This window comes from Lepisma saccharinum, chromosome 18, assembly GCF_977018435.1.
Source record: "Lepisma saccharinum chromosome 18, izLepSacc3.1, whole genome shotgun sequence".
NCBI lineage: Eukaryota > Metazoa > Arthropoda > Insecta > Zygentoma > Lepismatidae > Lepisma > Lepisma saccharinum.
This window is the reverse complement of record NC_139246.1, coordinates 36,245,565-36,260,685: the sequence shown is the minus strand read 5'-3', so window position 1 is coordinate 36,260,685 and position 15,121 is coordinate 36,245,565.

The following is a 15,121-nucleotide window of genomic DNA, read 5'->3' as shown; positions in this document are numbered from 1 at the left end:
CCCCCTTGTCGGCACCCCTGGGTTTCACAAGAAGCTCCCAGAGTAAAGTCGTTGTCAAATGAAGCCTACCGCCATGGCAAGAAGAGTTGATTTCGTCAGCCTTATTCGTTGGACGTAGATCACATTCTCGCCACACGCCGTCATTGAGTTGAACGCGCAATAGATATTTGGTCAAGTTTTCTCGGTGTTACTAGTTCAATAGCTCTTTTTTGTGTCTGGGTTTTGGTTTTCTTAGAATGTAAATATACTGGTTTCTAAATTACGTCTAAATATTATCATAAAATTTAATGTCATAGGTACTTAGAACTGGCAGGCAATAGTAGAGTTTACTAACTGGTAACATACAAATTTGCATGGTTGTGTCCTAATTGCGAACAGTGCCTAAATCGTCCTAATTACGAACACATAAAAATGAGGAAATACTTCCATGTCCTAATTGCGAACACATGTAACTAAAAAACCTGTTTTAAAAAACTAATAAGGGTAGTGACGCAGAGAGACAGATGGTTTGACTAGCAACAATAGCCAACGTGATTGACTTATCATGGTCTTCTACTTTGTAAAGCCCTTCATAGTCAATTCACCCTTTCAGTCAATCGAACTTTTACTTTTTTTTTACGAAAAAGTGGCGAAGAGCACTAACAGGTGTGAGGGCATTGATGGTATACATATTTTTTTAAGTACAGCATAATGTTTTGAAATTTGAATTTGAAATTAATAATTGACGAAGCTCTTTTCAGTTAGAAAGTGTGAAGTATGTAGTCGTATACAGAAAATAGGCCACACTTTTAATATTAAATTATTTATACTTGGGCAACGACTTTAATCATGTTGAATTTTCTATATTCCAACAAGGCACTGACCAGTCTCAAAGTCCCTTAAAAAATCGTTAAAAAGACACAGGAAGTGGAAGAGAAAGTTGTAGATCCAAAGGTAGAAATTGTGTTCGCAATTAAGACCCTGTGCAGCAAGTGTTCGCAATTAGGACGACATCATTTGCATACCTAAAAAATCCTGCCCCCCGGGAAAGGAAATCACAGATCCCCAAAGTAAAAAGCTTAATTCGCACATTGCTTATGCATCCCACTCTACCACTGAGGACTTCAACTGGAAATCAAGTACAAACAGTAAATAAGAGATGATACGTTCTCACAAAGAGAGCCCAGAAAGAGAGAGAAGAGGGAGAGAAATACTATTAAAAAATTCAAATTTTCTGTGTATAAAGTCACCGGCATACGCAGGGGCACTGATGGGCTTCAACCCCTTTGAAATTTTGAGAAAATTAACATTTTCAAATGGCAGCAGTAAAGAAATAGAGATAAACCGAAGTCCGAATGCAAACTCCTTTTAAAATGACTCCCATTACCATTCTTGTCTTTGAAAAATTTTTAAAACGAAGATTAAAAATTATAATTATGAATTATGTATTGTGTATGTCCCTCCACCTAGAATGAAGCTATGTAATATCCGCCTTTACAAATTTTCTTGCTCGCTTCGCTCGCAATGGTGTATTACTAGGATGCGTGTTTGGCGCTTTAATGAGGTGAACGTGAAGTTTTTATACTATAGCTGCATTACAAGACAAACGATATTCTCGATTATGATGAACGATTTTAGGGGTTGTCTTGAGTGGCGGGCCCCGTGTTTAGGGAGGAGGGGCAGATCAAGTATAGTGTTCAGTAAAGCTGGAAAAAAAATGCTAATGTTACATATGCAAGAAACTACCACAGCCAGAAAGATTTTTCTTTTAAAATAAGTGCTTCGATAGGCCAGCAGTTTAAAGCACTGAAATGTGCATCCTCTGGAATCGAACTACAATGGCGGTGAAAGATTTAAAGATGAAAAATTATGGCATTAGTCATTCGCCACCTTCTAATTTGGAAGGGTGTAAGGGGTGACCTTCCACGTAATACACCAAATTGTCAACCTCACGTCCACGTAGTACACCCTGGACTGCATTTTGCAGACTAACGAGGCTCTAGCGACTGGCTCCATGGCCAGCATAATTCTGTGTGTTGTCCTGTTTTTTGTCCTTGTGTGCTGAGTGTCACTTTACAGCCTCAGCATTTAATGGAAGTTAGAATATTTCAGTGACACGACATAACATTTTTTTTTTTTAGTTATAGTAAGGGGCTGGACCCCGTATAATGTGACGGGTGCAAAATAGCCTAAGTGCTGACGCACCCAAAATATTAACTTGAAATTTCAAATTCAAATTCAACTCTCACTTGGAGGTTGAACAATATGTTTAAAAAAAGCAAAGATCTCCCCTGTGCTTTGCACCACGCCATGAAGGTGTATATGGCGTGTGGAGTTAGAGTCCCACACTTTCTTGATCACGGCCGAAGTTGGGGGTGATGTGATCAGCACCACGCCCCTGGCGTGCACCCCAGAGTTTCCTCCAGGTACCCACTTTGTAAGACGCTGGATGGGCACCGGAACCTTGAACAGGTGGGAAATATCCCGGTTCTTTCCCACCGGGATCGAAGCCGGGTCTCTCGCATGGTAGTCAGACGCCCTAACGACTTTTCATTTTTATTTTTTTAAAGGAATACCTCTATGTGGTAGTTTTCCTCGTCATTCACACTTTTCTCAACTTTCACACATATAAATACACACAATATTTTCGGTTTTCTTATTACGGACAAACACAAACATCCATGTCCTTTCCTTCATCTAACGGAACCCCTTCCCTGTGTTCGGCGTAATATTACGTCAACGAACATCTCTGACTGAAGTAACCTGTGTTGAACGGAATAATACGGTTTTTGTTGGTGAAAAATATGTTTTGCTCTTGGAGAAACAACGACCTTTTATTTAGTCACGATTTTCAGTGCCGATAAAGAAGAAGGAAAGAAAAAGAAGAAGAAGAAAAAGTTCAGAGGAAAATAAACTGTTTTTGTGTTATGCTGACAAAGTGCAAACGTGAGTTCGTTTGTGTGCCACATTTAGTCAGTTGCTTTATGTACATTTTTTTTTGTGTGTTGCGTTATTTGAACTGTTGGTGATTTATTTTTGGTTTTTGAGTTTGTGAGTTTCTAATAGTATTGTGAAACAGGATTGCAAAATATTTTTCTCTCATCCATCATACCTATTGAAGATATTGCAATGAAACTTAGCGGACGCATTACGTAGACCATAGTATTTTTCAAGGTAGATTATAATCGGGTACCTATATCCAAAACCGGTCCAGAGGGACCCAAAGTTACCAAAAGGGATTTTTCGGAGGGAAATTTCCCGAATTATCACCGATTTCCCTTTCCTCATACATGATGTACACTAGGGATGGCCAAACGGATCCGGATCCAAAAGTTACGGATCTGGATCCGGATCCGAAAATTCCTAATCTGGATCCGGATCCGAAAGTTACGGATCCGAGAGTTTCGTATCTCAATCTCATTCTAATATTACCACACCTTAACAGGTATTATGATCTTCGATTACAAAGACATTTTTCATTAGTTAGTCCTACAAGAATTTTTTTCAAGTGTTGTTCCTAAAATACTTTGCTACGCATCGGCTAACACACTCGTGCAAAAAATAATCTTACTTGTTTAACATAAAATGTCAGAGGTGATTTTGTAAATGCCATTCCATTCCAGGATGAAACCTTTAACACATATAGCAAGATAGAAATGTTATACAAAAATTATACAATTGTTCTACTGTTACAGTTTTACAAATTAAAATAAAACATTGTAATATATGCAGTGTTATATAATTACAAAGTGTAAGACTAACAAGGGAGTTTATCTAAGTGTCCCCCTCCGATTTCCATGAAACTTGGCAGGTGTATAGTGGGGCCCAATGAAAGAAATACGTGTTTTTTTTTGTTTCAGCTAAGAAACTGTTTTAGGCGGCAAAACCCCCTCAAGTGTCAAGATGAGGACAAATTGAAGTGAGGATCTGACCCCTGTGCCCCCCTCCGATTTCCATGATACTTAGCAGGTGTGTGTATAAACGGGCCCAAAGGAAGAAATACGTGTTTTTTTGTTTCGGCTAGAAAACTGTTTTAGGGGGCAACCCCCCTCAAATGTCAATATGAGGACAAATTTAAGTGGGGATCTGACCCCTGTGTCCCCCTCCGATTTCCATGAAACTTGGCAGGTGTGTGAATAAACGGGCACAAATGAAGAAATACGTGTTTTTTTTGTTTCAGCTAAAAAACTGTTTTGGGGGCAAAACCCGCCTCAAATGTCAAGATGAGGACAAATAGACGTGGGGATCATCTGACGCCTGTGTCCCCCTCTGATTCCCATGAAATTTGGCAGGTGTATAGAGAGGCCCTATGCCCCCTGTTTCCTCCTATACCATATTTACGTGGTTTCGGGGTCAGATCCCCACTTCAATTTCTCCTCATCTTGACATTTGAGGGGGGGCTCTATACACCTGCCAAGTTTCATGGAAATCGAAGGGGAAGACTTAGACCTCCCTGTATTAATTAATTACAAATCGCGCACGCGCGCACACACTATATATATATATATATATATATATATATATATATATATATGTGTGTGTGTGTGTACAGTGTCTCTCAAAAGTTTTAGGACAACGACATTTTAAACTAGGCAACCCAATTTACACAAGCCGTTGGTGGGTTGCGTGCAGAGTTAGGCTCAATTTCAGGGTTGCCACATGCACAATAGATATTTATAAAATACGCGAAAGAAATATAAACAAGTATTATTGTATAAAATTATTAAAAATATCACTATTATATCGCAAATGACAAAATTCTTTCTGAAAGAAAAAAATAGGTTTTCTAGTATTTCATCGCTGATGAGTCTACAGTAAGGAAAAGAGGTGAGAGGAAACGAAAGGTTGCAAAAGAGAGGAGAAAGAGAAAGCGAAAGGAGAAGAGGAAAAGTAGAGGAGAGAAGAAAGATAGGATAGACGAGGAGAGGAGATGTAGTGAGGAGAATGGAAAAAGATTCGAGGAGAGATGAGGAAAAAAGAACAAAGAAGAGAAAAGAGGAGGAAAACGAGAGGAGAGGAGAGGAGGAGACGAGAAGACGGAAGTGGAGAGTAGAGTAAAGAAGAGAAAAAGAGAAGAACGAAAAAAGAGAGAATAGTGCAGTGGAGTCTGAAATCTAAGACAGGAAAGGAGATAAGAGGAGTGGAGAAAAGTGGGATGGAGATAAGATGCGAGAAAAGTAGGGAAGGCGATATGAGATAAAAGCAGAACGGAAAGAGGGGAGAGAAGAAGGAGAAGGAACTGGAGAGAAGAGGTAGTTGCAGAAAATATCGTCTTAGCGTCAAGAATGGATGCATTGGTCAAATTATCGACGTGAAACATTCAATAACATTTTGAAATGTACTGGAGAATATATTAGATCGGTGCGAAATGCCTTTTGACTGAGTTCAGAGCAAATTAAAATCTTCCATGTAAGATCTTTGATTTTACCTGCGATTACACCACTAAAAAAATTAATGTAATTTTTAATATTTATAAGAATTATTCAATTTTTCTCCACTTCTCGGTTCGTTGAAATGGAGATTTTGTAATTCAATATTTCCCCTCCCCCCATCGTTAATTCCAAACTGAATCATTCCGTTTCACACGGCGTGGACAATGAACACAATGGGATATGTCTAAAACTTACGAAAATGTTCTGCCACCGGAAGGGTTTGAACCTACGACCATCAGATTGACAATCCTGAACGGTAGCCACTACCCTACAAGCTTTAGCTCCTTAAACCAGGTAGAAGAACCACTACACCACGCCTTTACCTTCGAATGAAACAACATTTTTTTTTAAGTATTCTGTCCCTCCAATATTGTAAATGTCGTTTGGTATACGTGTAGTTGAACTTTTACTTTAATTTTGATTAGCTTTCTTGTAGTATAACCGATATCTTCGAGAAATAATTTTTGAAAGTGATTAAAAACGAGAATATTGGTAGTTGTGAAAATGCGAGTTATTTCTTCTAACTTATTATTGTGATTAGACATTATTAATGGAAAATATCTAGAGGCTTGAACATTACAGGACGATGTTATTTTCCTGTGATACTGTAACAGACAAAATGCTTGTTTACTGATGCAAGTCTTGTGTCCAGAACAGTCTTATGAAATGTATTTGCTGTTGCGTAAGATAACACGAAATAATTACACCGTGTTCGAACTACCAAATCTGTGCAACGTTATACGTAAACAGGCGGAAAATTTTATTCATAAAATCACTTCACATTTGACAGTGTTAGTCAAGAGAGACTCGTGGGACACTGTGTTAAGGTGCTGGACTAAATCCTTCTAATTTTTCTTCCTCGAAGGATAACAATTTCTAAGGAAGAGCAACAGTGATGATCTTTCTTATTTCTTTTAAATGCTTACACTTTCCTTTAATTGGTTTAAAAATAAATAAGAATATTGCTTGCATTTCTGTCATTGACGTAGACCAGAGAGAGAGACAGACAGACAGACAGATATTACAAAATAGTTAAAATAGTGCGAGCGCCATTAAAAAGTCATGATAATTCTATGTTGCGTACTTAGAATTATTCATACAACAAAGAACATGTCTAATTGTGAGTTAACAAAAAAAAACAATAATAAAGAGACATTTTTGCATCACGATTGCAGTTCGAAAAAGTCGGGCTGTCCTGACTAAGTCGGTGAATCGGACGTCTGGTAGCCTTGCATCAATGATTATAAAACTAAAACCACCCAATATTGCAGCTTGAAGACTTTTGGCCAAGAAACAGATTCATTTATACAAGAGCAAAATTGAATTTTTTACACATCCTTGCATTGAACTCAAGTGGGAAAAGGGGTAAAATTAGCATGTCCTGAATTGCCACACATATAAATAGTTATTCATTAATATTTGTCAATGTATTTGAAGCAGTACACAATTATCGTTAGAGTATCATAATCCATGATCTTATATATAAAAATATCCCGTTGAACGTGTGTCAATTCATTTATTTGTTTATTTTTTTTATAAATTCCATATGCAGAACAATGTAGCCACTATATCCTGCTATTACAAATAATGTTACCATTCTCTTGTTTAATAGAAGGTATTCTTTTTTAAGGAACATCTATTATGGAGGATCGAAAGTGGGACCGCAATGCTTTCAAGAACTCTAACCAATACACTACGCCCTTTGATTTCTTGGAGCTACTGTTCCTAATTATTCTTTCGCCTCAATATTGTAAACGTTATCTGCAAAAAAAGAAGTTAAATACTCAGATATAGCTCTGTACTTCTAGAATTACTTTATACACATGCATTTGAAATTTAACTCTGAATTTCTTTCTTCGTATTAGTATATCTAAGCTTGTGAATATATTTTATTTGTAACTTTATAACGGTTTCATGAACATCTACGAAATAGTTCCTTATAACTTGGAATATGGTGAATAGATATGAAATGTCTTGAAATTAATTCTAGATTTTGGCAAGGGAATTATGTGTGATCCGTTTCCAGTTATTCATTGCTTAAACAAACGTTTTAAAACTATGTGGAATTTTCATTCTGGGATAAGTTTCTTTACTTGCTACATGTATGCGAACTACACTCTGTCCCACTTATCTCTGGAGCAGGTGAACGAAAACAAGTATCTCAGCAGCGATGAACACGTGAGAGGAATGGGATTGCGTGGAGGGAGGAAAGCCACTGCAGTTACCAGGCTTCCCAGCAGCGTGCACTGATTCGCTCTGTCCACTCGATCCCCTCTCCCCTCTCTCCACTTCTCTTCCGCTGTGCGCGGCTTTGCTCCAGAGATGCTGGGAAAGGGTACAGTTAATTGTTTCTCAAAAGCTATCATCTATCTCTGTATACCACACATTTAATTCTTACTCACATGGAAAGAAAATGTCAATTTGTATTCAGGGGTAGTTTCACAGTTACAAACTATTTTGGCCTTGATGAGAAGTTTAGTGTAAGTAGGCATTTTGTTTATAATTTTGAAATTGAGGTTGTCTAAGGTTGAAATCCTCATATTTAGGGCTTGAACTCGTCACTTAAGACGTTGAAGATCGTCGTCTACTTTGTGCATGACCTTCTTTCTGTTTCTATTCATTATTCATCCTCATTGTCGCGATTAGCCAAAGGTAAAATAAGAAAAGTCCTCCTCCGTGGCCTCCGACTGCAGGACGGCATGGATTCGAATCCGCCTATGCTCACTCTCTAGGTTCTCGGCCTGTGTATGGGACCGGTGGCAACCCACGATCGTGAAAAAATTGGAGAACTACGAGTGAGTAGCGTAACCCGGTCTCGGAAATCTCCTATGGGGTATGTTCCTGGGTAAACAAAAAATAATCGATCAGACAATTCGATAAAATTGATAAAATAACCTCCGGTTGACCAAGTTGCCAATATAAATAAATGGAATACAGATTGTCTTCGAGGTTACATTGTTAAGAAGGAGCGGATACACGTATTACTATCCCAATAATTATTCAATACGGTTTTTTGTTTTTCAGGAATTATCACTTAAACTACTGCATGTTGAGCTGCTAGTGAAATCTACCATTCTTCAGATTCTCTTTAAAATTCGACTCTGGTCACTTGTCACGTGCTGGGTGCAGACACTGTGCATCGAAGCACACTGTTTTGCGATAAGAAGCGGCCTTGAATAGCGTGAGCGAGCAAGCTAGACTACCAAGCTTGTCTGCCTTAGAAAACCAAGTCATTTTTTTCACGGTTTCCGAATGCGATTGCTATTGTAGAAGTATATATTCTCTCAAAAGAGCAAGATAGGAAATTCGACCAATGTTCTCCCGTCGTTTAAAACCAAATATTATCTATTAAACGAAAAGTTCACGATTGTCAATAAACGGTTTAACCTATCTGAGCATAAGGTGAATGTAAATACTAAATTTAATAGAAAGGTTCTCCAAAATTTCTCTTCCACTGTCTACGTAAGGTCAGCACCCAGGGGAGAGGCCATGTGGGCCATGCTTCCCCCTCGAACCCTAAAATATTTAAATGTGAACCTATAAATAAATAAATACGAAAATAACATCGTCGATTTTTGAAATGAGTAAAAATTTCAATTTTGCTTTTGTATAAATGAATCTGTTTCTTGGCCAAAAGTCTTCAAGCTGCAATATTGGGTGGTTTTAGTTTTATAATCATTGATGCAAGGCTACCAGACGTCCGATTCACCGATTTAGTCAGGACAGCCCGACTTTTTCGAACTGCAATCGTGATGCAAAAATGTCTCTTTATTATTGTTTTTTTTTTTGTTAACTCACAATTAGACATGTTCTTTGTTGTATGAATAATTCTAAGTACGCAACATAGAATTATCATGACTTTTTAATGGCGCTCGCACTATTTTAACTATTTTGTAATATCTGTCTGTCTGTCTGTCTCTCTCTCTCTGGTCTACGTCAATGACAGAAATGCAAGCAATATTCTTATTTATTTTTAAACCAATTAAAGGAAAGTGTAAGCATTTAAAAGAAATAAGAAAGATCATCACTGTTGCTCTTCCTTAGAAATTGTTATTCTTCGAGGAAGAAAAATTAGAAGGATTTAGTCCAGCACCTTAACACAGTGTCCCACGAGTCTCTCTTGACTAACACTGTCAAATGTGAAGTGATTTTATGAATAAAATTTTCCGCCTGTTTACGTATAACGTTGCACAGATTTGGTAGTTCGAACACGGTGTAATTATTTCGTGTTATCTTACGCAACAGCAAATACATTTCATAAGACTGTTCTGGACACAAGACTTGCATCAGTAAACAAGCATTTTGTCTGTTACAGTATCACAGGAAAATAACATCGTCCTGTAATGTCCAAGCCTCTAGATATTTTCCATTAATAATGTCTAATCACAATAATAAGTTAGAAGAAATAACTCGCATTTTCACAACTACCAATATTCTCGTTTTTAATCACTTTCAAAAATTATTTCTCGAAGATATCGGTTATACTACAAGAAAGCTAATCAAAATTAAAGTAAAAGTTCAACTACACGTATACCAAACGACATTTACAATATTGGAGGGACAGAATACTTAAAAAAAAAATGTTGTTTCATTCGAAGGTAAAGGCGTGGTGTAGTGGTTCTTCTACCTGGTTTAAGGAGCTAAAGCTTGTAGGGTAGTGGCTACCGTTCAGGATTGTCAATCTGATGGTCGTAGGTTCAAACCCTTCCGGTGGCAGAACATTTTCGTAAGTTTTAGACATATCCCATTGTGTTCATTGTCCACGCCGTGTGAAACGGAATGATTCAGTTTGGAATTAACGATGGGGGGAGGGGAAATATTGAATTACAAAATCTCCATTTCAACGAACCGAGAAGTGGAGAAAAATTGAATAATTCTTATAAATATTAAAAATTACATTAATTTTTTTAGTGGTGTAATCGCAGGTAAAATCAAAGATCTTACATGGAAGATTTTAATTTGCTCTGAACTCAGTCAAAAGGCATTTCGCACCGATCTAATATATTCTCCAGTACATTTCAAAATGTTATTGAATGTTTCACGTCGATAATTTGACCAATGCATCCATTCTTGACGCTAAGACGATATTTTCTGCAACTACCTCTTCTCTCCAGTTCCTTCTCCTTCTTCTCTCCCCTCTTTCCGTTCTGCTTTTATCTCATATCGCCTTCCCTACTTTTCTCGCATCTTATCTCCATCCCACTTTTCTCCACTCCTCTTATCTCCTTTCCTGTCTTAGATTTCAGACTCCACTGCACTATTCTCTCTTTTTTCGTTCTTCTCTTTTTCTCTTCTTTACTCTACTCTCCACTTCCGTCTTCTCGTCTCCTCCTCTCCTCTCCTCTCGTTTTCCTCCTCTTTTCTCTTCTTTGTTCTTTTTTCCTCATCTCTCCTCGAATCTTTTTCCATTCTCCTCACTACATCTCCTCTCCTCGTCTATCCTATCTTTCTTCTCTCCTCTACTTTTCCTCTTCTCCTTTCGCTTTCTCTTTCTCCTCTCTTTTGCAACCTTTCGTTTCCTCTCACCTCTTTTCCTTACTGTAGACTCATCAGCGATGAAATACTAGAAAACCTATTTTTTTCTTTCAGAAAGAATTTTGTCATTTGCGATATAATAGTGATATTTTTAATAATTTTATACAATAATACTTGTTTATATTTCTTTCGCGTATTTTATAAATATCTATTGTGCATGTGGCAACCCTGAAATTGAGCCTAACTCTGCACGCAACCCACCAACGGCTTGTGTAAATTGGGTTGCCTAGTTTAAAATGTCGTTGTCCTAAAACTTTTGAGAGACACTGTACATGTGTGTGTGTGTATGTATGTATATTATATCCGAAAGTTCTGGATCCGGATCCGGATCTGAAAATTCCGGATCTAAAAAATGTTAGGATCCGGATCCTTAGGATCCGGAACCAACCGGATCCGGATCTGGCCATCCCTAATGTACACATGTGCATGCTACTTGAAAGCCTGTTCTATTCTGAAGAGAAAGATGTACGAACCGCGATACTCGGATGAACTGTGCTGAAGCAGTAGCTACTAAAAAATATTACTACGCAAACTCAGAAAAAAAAATATACACAGAACGGGAAACCATTTGTCAGAAAACTTCACAGGGAAGGGGTTTTAACGGATAAGTGGATATCATGTCCCGCGGAGAAGAGCGAAGGAATGCTGCATTGTCTTTTCCGTAACATAGATAATCGCGAGGAACGAAACATGAAACCTAGCACCTCCTCTGAGTAATATAAGTGTTAACGGTTGATTGTACAGAGTTCAGGGGCTACGTTCTGGGATCCCAGAATGAGCGGAAGACGTGGGTGAATTAGATGCAATTGAACTTTATAAGTCAGTTAAGGACAAGGACGTATTTAGGGGGGTGCAAGGGGTCCGGACCACCCCCGAAAGACTTCCTAATTACAAAAATTAAATGATAAAATAATAAAATAACTAAAATTAAGTAATGAAAATATACTTGTTCTTTAATCGAGAGTTATTTAGTTCCGCCAAACTTATTGGAAGACAAGAATTATATTGTAATCAATCATACTACCTTGAATGACAGTACCAAAGAAGATTTATGCAAGATTTATTACTCCTTATAGGTTATAACTTAACATTCAGAAAATAACACCAGGAACTTTACATTTCATCCACTGACTCTAACATCCTATTTTATATTCAATAAATATTCAATTCTTTGTCTATTTGAAATTAATTTCCTTGCCAGGACATTTCCTTTCCACAAGGTTATCCGACCTTAACTACACGTAAGGTAGATAATGAATACATATTGTTATTTCACTATTCTTAAACCGTCCTATTACCTATTCATGTAATAAAATATAATATTAATTAATTTGAATCTTTTAATTAATTTAATATAATTATTATTTTTGTTTAAACATTACTATCACTATTATTATTATTATTATTATTATTATTTTGATACACTTGGTTTGGACCCCCCCAAACATATTTCTACATTCGTGCCTGGCTAAGGAACATAATATTCAACACACTGCTGGTTCTGGCTTCCAGAATAAAAATTATAGGCTTTGTTTTTGTTTTGTTTTTTTAGCTTAAAATTAAATTAATAAAAAATACGCCGTCGCAGATACAGACTGACAAATGATGTTAATTAAGCTGTTTTGGTGCCAGGAATAGCTAGATCAACCACAAACAAATAATTTTGTACAGTGGCGCAGGAACGGGGGATACAGGGGTACATTATACCCCCCAATATTTTTGAAGGGGGTACTGTACCCCCTCAATCCGTAAATCGAGTTATCCCCCCCTCCTTTTGGTAATTTGACAGGAGACGCAAGGTGTTACTGTTAAAAGAACCTATTTTCAATTCTCCCAATAAAAAAAGTGTATATATTGTTTATAACTTATAAACATTATCTTCCTTACCACAGAAATTCAAACCACTGTAAACTTATTCAACTACATTGTGCTTGCTACGATTTAGTTAATTGGCCTATGTTCTTGGAAACTTCTTGAGATGACGATTGTTTAAAATGTGTGTGGAACGATGGAATCAGATTTGCTCTCAGAAAATCACACTGCAGACGAATGCTGCTTTTCCTAGAGGTGGGGTACACTTTTCTAAAGAAGTGGTTGCGTCAATTCGAAGATAAGATACAAATCTTCATGAGAAGAGTATATGGCTGACTCAATTTTCTTTTGAATATTTAAAATGGAACTTTCCGAAACGAAATGCTTACACGAACGAGACGAGACACGATAGACCAACTTGGGGGCACCCATATTTTTCATATGTAAACTATACTTAAACTATATTGTAGAGATATGGAGATTATTAAACCGAGAAAACCTCGTCATGTTAATATTCACACTTGTTTATTTCCTGGAATTGTCCGACCAGCGGGTGATCCCAAGAATGCGCTAACTTGTAACTTCCGTTAAACAAGGAACTGAAAGGCAAACGCGTGGATCAAAACAAGATCTACCGCGTTTGAAAGGTTTAACAACCTTTTGAAGCCTAAGATTATAAAAGCAAGCTCTTTCCCGGAGCTAGCTCTCTATTAGAATTTGACGCTCATTTGAACTACACCTATCATCGACGCTCACATGGACAAGTAGTCTCTGAATACTCTACAACACATTACACTGCTGAACTACGACGATGGAACACGGAGTTACCGCTGCCTAGCATGCTACAAGTCGCAAGGGATTGCTCGGTTTGGTGAGCTAAGGATCGAGGATAGAACCTTGGCACCTGTCACGAAGCATCTCGGTCTGCAAGAAGCATCAGGACAAGAACATCACACACCTACCAGGTATGAACAAGCGTGAATAACCTTTACACCAACTTTCCATATCTACCCTCCTAATTGGAGAAGGTTCAGCCAACAGACACAATTAAGCTCTACCTAAATGTCTAATTGAAACTTCCCTGTGACCTCAGATCCCAGGTAAAACAGGATTACAACATGGTGGAGGTGCTTCAGGCCCTTTTTGCAATTGAGTACCCTTCTGTACGAATTGCTTTACATTAAATTAGTCCCCCCCTCCCTCCCACTTTGGGAGCATTTTTTTTTAAAGTAATTTTTAGTAATTCCAACTCATACTCCCACAGTACGCTTAAGATGCGTCAGACCCAGTGACAATTTTGTGTATTACCCTCTGGAATACCACCCCTCTTTTCTCTTTTTATGCCGAGTCCCCCCCCAACAAAGTCTAGTTCTTCTGCATAACACGTATTCAAGCATCATTCACACAGGAATGAGAACACTTGTTTATACTTATTTGACAAGCGATATATTAATGACATAAATAACTGCATAACCATACTTTCATTTGTTCTTTGGTCAGCACGACGAACCTTCGTTTATGAATACGTCACAGATAGCATTGCACGAACACCTAGATTCCTCCCTCGACCAAATCATAGAGTTAGCTACTGCAATCACGGCAAATCCAATAAATTCACGTCCTTTCTCCCCAATTCCCTCCCCTCCACTAACACGGTTAAGGTCTGCTAATAGAAACTACCCTCAATTTGTCCTTGGACTGGAAACACCCACCAGAAACCGACCCCAGCCCTTAGCAAGTTCTCCAGGTGACGTTCCTACTCCCTCTAACACTATTAATAGCCCTGATAACGTAACTGTAGAAACTCCCACCACTAACATGGCCAACACAATCCCAACTGCGTTGTACCCGGCACCATTTAGCGGAAATGACCCTAAGGACATTGACTCATTTTTCCTCAAGTTTCAAAATGTAGCACACGCCGCAGGATGGTCGGAAGCTAAACGTAAAGAGATGCTGCCTTTATTTTTGACTGACACAGCTTTAACTTATTTTCATGACATACAGAAACGACCCAATTTTGTAGACTTGACATACACCCATATCAAAAACGAGCTAAGCACTTTATTTAAAGGATCGTACTTATCAGCGGATCCCGTACAGATAATTCTCCAAAGGAAGCAAATGATAACAGAACCGATCCATACCTATGTTATTGCTAAAAAGGCATTGGTCCAGCAATACTTCCCGAACGCCACTGAAGAACAAACTCTCTCTTATATCATCACGGGACTGCGAGCCAAATACATTAGCTGTTTAACTAATAAGCACTTTGCCAAAACAGAGGAATTAATTGCCCACCTACAAAATTTCGAACGCCAGCAGTCATTGATTAATTCCCGTATGATGGAGGAGAAATTGGA